We start from the raw sequence: 8,287 nt of genomic DNA, 5'->3' as shown, positions 1-8,287 counted from the left end.
AATTGCTCATTGTTGTATTTTTGACATTTCCCCCTCTTTTGGGGTGTACCCTAATTAAAAAATAAAAATAAAAAATGAAACCAAAAACCAGTGTTGGCTACCTCGTCCTCCTCCACCGCCGCTTCCACCTACACCACTACGTCCACCGCCTCCTCAACCTCCTACTCCATATGGACCTCCACCTCATACATCAAGATTTTTTTATTTTATTTGTACGTATTTTATTTTATGTCATTTCACTAATTTGTCTGTTACATTGTCGGGTGAAATTCACCAATTTTTGGCTGTGGTATACCCCTGCTCTACCTAGTAGACAGGTAAACAAATTTCAATAATTTGTCTTACATTTTCGGGTGAAATTCACCAATTTTTGGCTGTGGTATACCCCTGCTCTACCTAGTAGACAGTTAAACAAATTTCACTAATTTGTCTTACATTTTCGGGTGAAATTCACCAATTTTTGGCTGTGATATACCCCTGCTCTACCTAGTTGACAGGTTAATAAATTTCACAAATTTTTCTGTTACATTCTTGGGTGACATTTTACTATTTTTGCCTTTAATAAACCCCTGCTCTGCATAGGTGACAGGGACGAAATTTTTAAAAAATCATCTGTTCCATTGGTGGGTGACATTAACCCATTTCTGGCGATGAAAACCCCCTGCTCTGCATAGGTGACAGGGAATTCAATTTGTAAAATTTGTCTTTAATTGGCCCTTTCATTCAATCCTTCCGCTTTAATAACTTGTCCCACATTTCAGCTCGATCACATTGCAGCCATTGACCTCCCTTGGATGTGGTCTCCCTTTCTCACGCTCCCTCTCCTATGTGGAACCCTGATTCGCCGCTAACCGGGATCAACATGGTAACTACAGAAAATAACATCGAAAGTTGATAGAGAAGATATCCAATTGGATCGTGGACGTCACGGGGACGTGCGATCAGGCAGAAGTTAACAAAGCGTCAGCAGGGCCTCTCCTGTCTAACGTTTCCAAATCCAAAATACCCCAGTGACATTCCCTATAATTTTTTAATAATCATTCCAATAACAGGGCATATTGCTATTTATCGTCACTACCTCCCCGAGTCAAGAGTGGGTAATTGCCGCACGCCCCCTCCTTTAGTTGGAAGCTTTGGCTTCAATAATTTATCCCACATTTCAGCTTGATCACATTGCAGCCATTGACCTCCCTTGGATGTGGTCTCCCTTTCTCACGCTCCCTCTCCGGCGTGGAACCCTGATTCGCCGATAAACGTGATCAACATGGTAGGCGCAGAAAAGAACATTGAAAGTTGATAGAGCACATATCCAATTGGATCGTGGACATCACGGGGACGTGCGACATGGTGGAGCAGTGTGTGTGCACACGCCTACACGTACTGACTGATGGGTCTGCCCCCTTCAACTTCTGGGTCTCCAAATTGGGCATATGGCCTGAGCTTGCCCTTTACGCCTTGGAGGTGCTGGCCTGCCTTGCAGCCAGTGTATTGTCTGAACGTTTGTTTAGCACGACTGGAGGGGGTTATAACAGGTTATATTTGACAATGTTTTGGGGTGTACCCTAACCACCTCCGGACCGCTGTACGCAGATTCGCGTTCCGGAGGTGGCAGCGCTGCGCACAGTCACGCATATACGCGTCATCTCGCGAGACGCGAGATTTCGCTCCAAGCCGGCCCGCGCATGCGCATCGCGGGCCGGCAAAAGTTAAAGAACAAGTTCGTCACCAGCCTGCCAGCAATGATCATTGGCTGGCAGGCTGGCGATTTTTAAAAAATCCAATCACAAGCCATATAACAGATCATATTAGTAAATATGATCTGTTATATGGCTTCTCTGCTCCTCTGCTGGTCCTTTTCGTCGGTTGGATCCAGCAGAGAAGCAGACATCACTGTGAGTACACCAAACACTTCACTGTAGCCCCTGATCACCCCCCTGCACCCCAATTAACCCTTTGATCACCCCTTTGATCGCCCCTGTCAATCACCAGTGAAAGGAAAAAAAGTGATCAGTGTAAACTGTCACTTTTTTTTTTTCACTAGTATTGGCTGTTAGGTTTTAGGGATAGTTTAGGCCCCTTGGTTAGGTAGTTAGCGTCAGTTAGCGCCCACCCCACCGCACCGCAGTCACTTTTATTCGCTGAATAGCATATCGCTAATCAGCATTTGTACTTTTATAGTATCTGTAAGTGATCAAAACTGATCACGGTCAGATCTATAATAGTATTAGTGTCACTTTAGTTCGCCCTCCACCCAAAACGCAGTGTTTGCCCGATCAGGCCTGATCGGTCGCCCACACGTGCGTTCACCCACGCCCGCCCCACCGCAGTGACAAAAAATATATATTTTTTGATCACTGCACATTCATTTTACACGCACTGCGGCGATAAAAAAATCAGTTTTGATATTTTTTATCAACCGCAGCGGCCTCCGGTACTTCGCTAGCCTCCCCTTTGTAAGACAGGCTTGCTTTTTTTCTTGGGTAGTCTCAGGGAATACCCCTAAATTTAGTAGTCCAAAATGTCAAACAGGGGGTATTCTTCTGAAGAGGCCTACAGGATTCTGACCCAGTCGGATGAGGAGTGGGAACCCTCATCTGATGAATCTAGCGGGTCAGAATATGAACCTGTGGAAAGCAGTGGCTCTCTGACCCAAAGTTCGGACGAGGAGGTGGAGGTCCCTGGCAGCACCAGGCGTACCCGGCCCCGTGTCGCTAGACCACAGGTTATGCAGGATCCGCTTCAAGAGCAGCAGAGTGGGGCTGTCGCTGCCGGATCACGTGGTGAGGCATACACCAGCAGCGCAGCCCTCCCTGGACCTAGTACCAGCACTGCCGTACAACATGGTGACGTGGCGAGCACCAGAAGGGCAGTTGAAGCTGGTACGGTGGCACGTGCAGTAGTTACCCCGTCGCAGCCACCGCACAGACAGGCCCGTAGAGCCCCTAGAATCCCTGAGGTGCTGGCAAACCCTGATTGGCAGTCACCAACTTCAGCCGCACCTGTAGTTCCCCCTTTCACCGCCCAGTCTGGAGTTCGGGTTGAGACGGCTCAAATCGGTTCGGCCCTGGGATTTTTTGAGCTGTTCTTGACTGCGGAGCTCTTGGACTTAGTCGTGGCAGAGACCAACCAGTATGCCACACAATTTATATCCGCCAACCCGGGAAGCTTTTATGCCCAGCCTTTCCGGTGGAAACCAGTCCAAGTTTCCGAAATTAATTTTTTTTTGGGCCTTCTCCTCAACATGGGCCTGACAAAAAAGCATGAATTGCGGTCATATTGGTCAACGCACCCGATTCATCACATGCCCATGTTCTCTGCTGCTATGTCCAGGGCACGATTTGAGGCCATCCTCCGTTTCCTGCATTTTAGCGACAACACCACCTCCCGTCCCAGAGGCCACCCAGCTTTTGACCGGCTCCACAAAATTCGGCCCCTCATAGACCATTTCAACCAGAAATTTGCAGATTTGTATACCCCCGAGCAAAACATCTGCGTAGACGAGTCCCTAATACATTTTACCGGGCGCCTTGGCTTCAAACAGTACATCCCAAGCAAGCGTGCCCGGTATGGGGTCAAATTGTATAAGCTCTATGAAAGGGCCACAGGCTATACCCACAAATTTCGGATCTATGAGGGAAAAGATCAGACCCTGGAGCCGGTCGGTTGCCCTGACTACCTGGGGAGCAGTGGGAAGACAGTCTGGGACTTGGTGTCACCCTTATTCGGCAAGGGGTACCATCTTTATGTGGACAATTTTTACACAAGTGTGGCCCTCTTTAGGCATTTGTTTCTAGAACGGATTTGCGCCTGTGGCACCGCGCGAACTAGTCGCGTGGGCTTCCCCCAACGGCTTGTAACCACCCGTCTTGCAAGGGGGGAGAGGGCTGCCTTGTGTAACGAAGAACTGCTCGCGGTGAAATGGAGAGACAAGCGTGACGTTTACATGCTCTCCTCCATTCACGCAGACACGACAATCCAAATTGAGCGAGCAACCCGTGTCATTGAAAAGCCCCTCTGTGTCCACGACTATAATGCGCTCATGGGAGGGGTGGACTTCAATGACCAGATGTTGTCTCCGTATTTAGTTTCCCGCAGAACCAGACGCTGGTATAAGAAGGTGTCTGTATATTTAATTCAATTGGCGCTCTACAATAGTTTTGTTCTCTACAGTAAGGCTGGGAGAACACGATCTTTCCACAAATTCCAGGAAGAGATCATCGAGAACCTCCTTTACCCAGGAGGTTCCGTGGCCCCATCCCCCAGTGTAGTTAGCCGTCTACACGAGCGACATTTCCCCAGTGTCGTTCCTGGTACCTCAACCCAACCGTCACCCCGAAAAAGATGTCGTGTCTGTAGCAGGAGTGGAATAAGGCGTGACACCCGCTATTTCTGTCCTGACTGTCCGGACCACCCTGCCCTATGCTATGGAGAGCGTTTCCGGAAGTACCACACACAGGTACACCTAGCATAGGGATTGCATCTCACAGGACAGGCACACAGGGCTATTAGGGCCCTTTTACTCTCAGCTGCTGCAAACCTCTCCTTTCACCTGGGATAAAGTGCATAACGTACTTCGCCACATCTTTGGGCGATTTGCGCTTTGCACATTGTCCCATGGGGAAGGAGAGGTTTGTTCTATAAAGGTAAAAAAAACTAAACAAAAAAAAAATTACCGGTAAGTAAAAAAGTTAAAAAGTTTAAAAAAGTTAATATGTTCTGTTCTAAAGTTAATAAAGTTATTGCTTTGCGGCCTGGTTTTTTCTTTTTTGTTTTGTTTTTTTTACCTTCCAGGTGGACCAACCGATCGACCAGCTGCAGCACTGATGTGCATTCAGACAGAAGCATTGCGCTGCTGTCAGATTACACGCAAGTCGGTGTATGCGGCGCTGCAAGACGAGATTTCTCCTCTGCAGTAAAAGATATGTTTGCCGAGGCATATGAGCTGAGGAGGTGGCGGTGTTCATATACTTTGGCAAACACTTTGTATATATAAAAAAAAAAAATCCCGGCAATGATTTATTCATCCACATCGATTGATGTGAATGGAGAAATCGGGTTTGCCAGGGCATACGAGCTGAAGTGGGTATGGATGTTGGGCGGAGTTCCTATGTCCTGGCAGACGCCTTTCCCCTCCTTTTTCTTTTTTTGGCAGAGATTTTTTCATCCACATTGATCGATGCGAATGAAGAAATCTGTGCCGTTCATTTTTTTCTTTCAGCCCAGAGGCTGAACGGAAAAAAAAAATCTCATTACCCGTATGCTCAATATAAGGAGAATAGCAGAAACTCCTAATGCTGGGCATACATGTAATGATTGCGGAGACCCTCAAATGCCAGGGCAGTACAAACACCCCACAAATAACACCATTTTGGAAAGAAGACACCCCAAGGTATTCGCTGAGGGGCATATTGAGTCCATGAAAGATTGAAATTTTTGTCCCAAGTTAGCGGAAAGGGAGACTTTGTGAGAACAAAATCCAAAAAATCAATTTCCGCTAACTTGTGCCAAAATATATTTTTTTCAATGAACTCGCCATGCCCCTCATTGAATACCTTGGGGTGTCTTCTTTCCAAAATGGGGTCACATGTGGGGTATTTATACTGCCCTGGCATTTTAGGGGCCCCAAAGCGTGAGAAGAAGTCTGGTATCCAAATGTCTAAAAATGCCCTCCTAAAAGGAATTTGGGCACCTTTGCCCACCTAGGCTGCAAAAAAGTGTCACACATGTGGTATCTCCGTATTCAGCAGAAGTTGGGGAATATGTTTTGGGGTGTCATTTTACATATACCTATGCTGGGTGAGATAAATATCTTGGTCAAATGCCAACTTTGTATAAAAAAAATGGGAAAAGTTGTCTTTTGCCAAGATATTTCTCTCACCCAGCATGGGTATATGTAAAATGACACCCCAAAACACATTCCCCACCTTCTCCTGAGTACGGAGATACCAGATGTGTGACACTTTTTTGCAGCCTAGGTGGGCAAAGGGGCCCACATTCCAAAGAGCACCTTTCGGATTTCACAGGTCATTTACCTACTTACCACACATTAGGGCCCCTGGAAAATGCCAGGGCAGTATAACTACCCCACAAGTGACCCCATTTTGGAAAGAAGACACCCCAAGGTATTCCGTGAGGGGCATGGCAAGTTCCTAGAATTTTTTATTTTTTGTCACAAGTTAGTGGAAAATGATGATTTTTTTTTTGATTTTTTTTTTCATACAAAGTCTCATATTCCACTAACTTGTGACAAAAATTTTTTTTTTCCATGAACTCACTATGCCCATCAGCGAATACCTTGGGGTCTCTTCTTTCCAAAATGGGGTCACTTGTGGGGTAGTTATACTGCCCTGGCATTCTAGGGGCCCAAATGTGTGGTAAGGAGTTTGAAATCAAATTCTGTAAAAAATGACCTGTGAAATCCGAAAGGTGCTCTTTGGAATATGGGCCCCTTTGCCCAACTAGGCTGCAAAAAAGTGTCACACATCTGGTATCTCCGTACTCAGGAGAAGGTGGGGAATGTGTTTGGGGGTGTCATTTTATATATACCCATGCTGGGTGAGAGAAATATCTTGGCAAAAGACAACTTTTCCCATTTTTTTATACAAAGTTGTCATTTGACCAAGATATTTATCTCACCCAGCATGGGTATATGTAAAAAGACACCCCAAAACACATTCCTCAACTTCTCCTGAGTACGGGGATACCAGATGTGTGACACTTTTTTGCAGCCTAGGTGGGCAAAGGGGCCCATATTCCAAAGAGCACCTTTCGGATTTCACAGGTCATTTTTTACAGAATTTGATTTCAAACTCCTTACCACACATTTGGGCCCCTAGAATGCCAGGGCAGTATAACTACCCCACAAGTGACCCCATTTTGGAAAGAAGAGACCCCAAGGTATTCGCTGATGGGCATAGTGAGTTCATGGAAGTTTTTATTTTTTGTCACAAGTTTGTGGAATATGAGACTTTGTATGAAAAAAAAATAAAAAATAAAAATCATCATTTTCCACCAACTTGTGACAAAAAATAAAAAATTCTAGGAACTCGCCATGCCCCTCACGGAATACCTTGGGTGTCTTCTTTCCAAAATGGGGTCACTTGTGGGGTGGTTATACTGCCCTGGCATTCTAGGGGCCCAAATGTGTGGTAAGGAGTTTGAAATCAAATTCTGTAAAAAATGACCTGTGAAATCCGAAAGGTGCTCTTTGGAATATGGGCCCCTTTGCCCACCTAGGCTGCAAAAAAGTGTCACACATCTGGTATCTCCGTACTCAGGAGAAGGTGGGGAATGTGTTTTGTGGTGTCATTTTATATATACCCATGCTGGGTGAGAGAAATATCTTGGCAAAAGACAACTTTTCCCATTTTTTTATACAAAGTTGTCATTTGACCAAGATATTTATCTCACCCAGCATGGGTATATGTAAAAAGACACCCCAAAACACATTCCTCAACTTCTCCTGAGTACGGGGATACCAGATGTGTGACACTTTTTTGCAGCCTAGGTGGGCAAAGGGGCCCATATTCCAAAGAGCACCTTTCGGATTTCACTGGTCATTTTTTACTGAATTTGATTTCAAACTCCTTACCACACATTTGGGCCCCTAGAATACCAGGGCAGTATAACTACCCCACAAGTGACCCCATTTTGGAAAGAAGACACCCCAAGGTATTCCGTGAGGGGCATGGCGAGTTCCTAGAATTTTTTATTTTTTGTCACAAGTTAGTGGAAAATGATGATTTTTTTTTTTTTTTCATACAAAGTCTCATATTCCACAAACTTGTGACAAAAAATAAAAACTTCCATGAACTCACTATGCCCATCAGCGAATACCTTGGGGTCTCTTCTTTCCAAAATGGGGTCACTTGTGGGGTAGTTATACTGCCCTGGCATTCTAGGGGCCCAAATGTGTGGTAAGGAGTTTGAAATCAAATTCTGTAAAAAATGACCTGTGAAATCCGAAAGGTGCTCTTTGGAATATGGGCCCCTTTGCCCACCTAGGCTGCAAAAAAGTGTCACACATCTGGTATCCCCGTACTCAGGAGAAGTTGAGGAATGTGCTTTGGGGGTGTCTTTTTACATATACCCATGCTGGGTGAGATAAATATATTGGTCAAATGACAACTTTGTATAAAAAAATGGGAAAAGTTGTCTTTTGCCAAGATATTTCTCTCACCCAGCATGGGTATATATAAAATGCCACCCCAAAACACATTCCCCACCTTCTCCTGAGTACGGAGATACCAGATGTGTGACACTTTTTTGCAGCCTAGGTGGGCAAAGG

Source organism: Bufo bufo, chromosome 2 (assembly GCF_905171765.1).
Source record: "Bufo bufo chromosome 2, aBufBuf1.1, whole genome shotgun sequence".
Taxonomy (NCBI): Eukaryota; Metazoa; Chordata; class Amphibia; order Anura; family Bufonidae; genus Bufo; species Bufo bufo.
Note: the sequence above shows the minus strand (reverse complement) of the source record.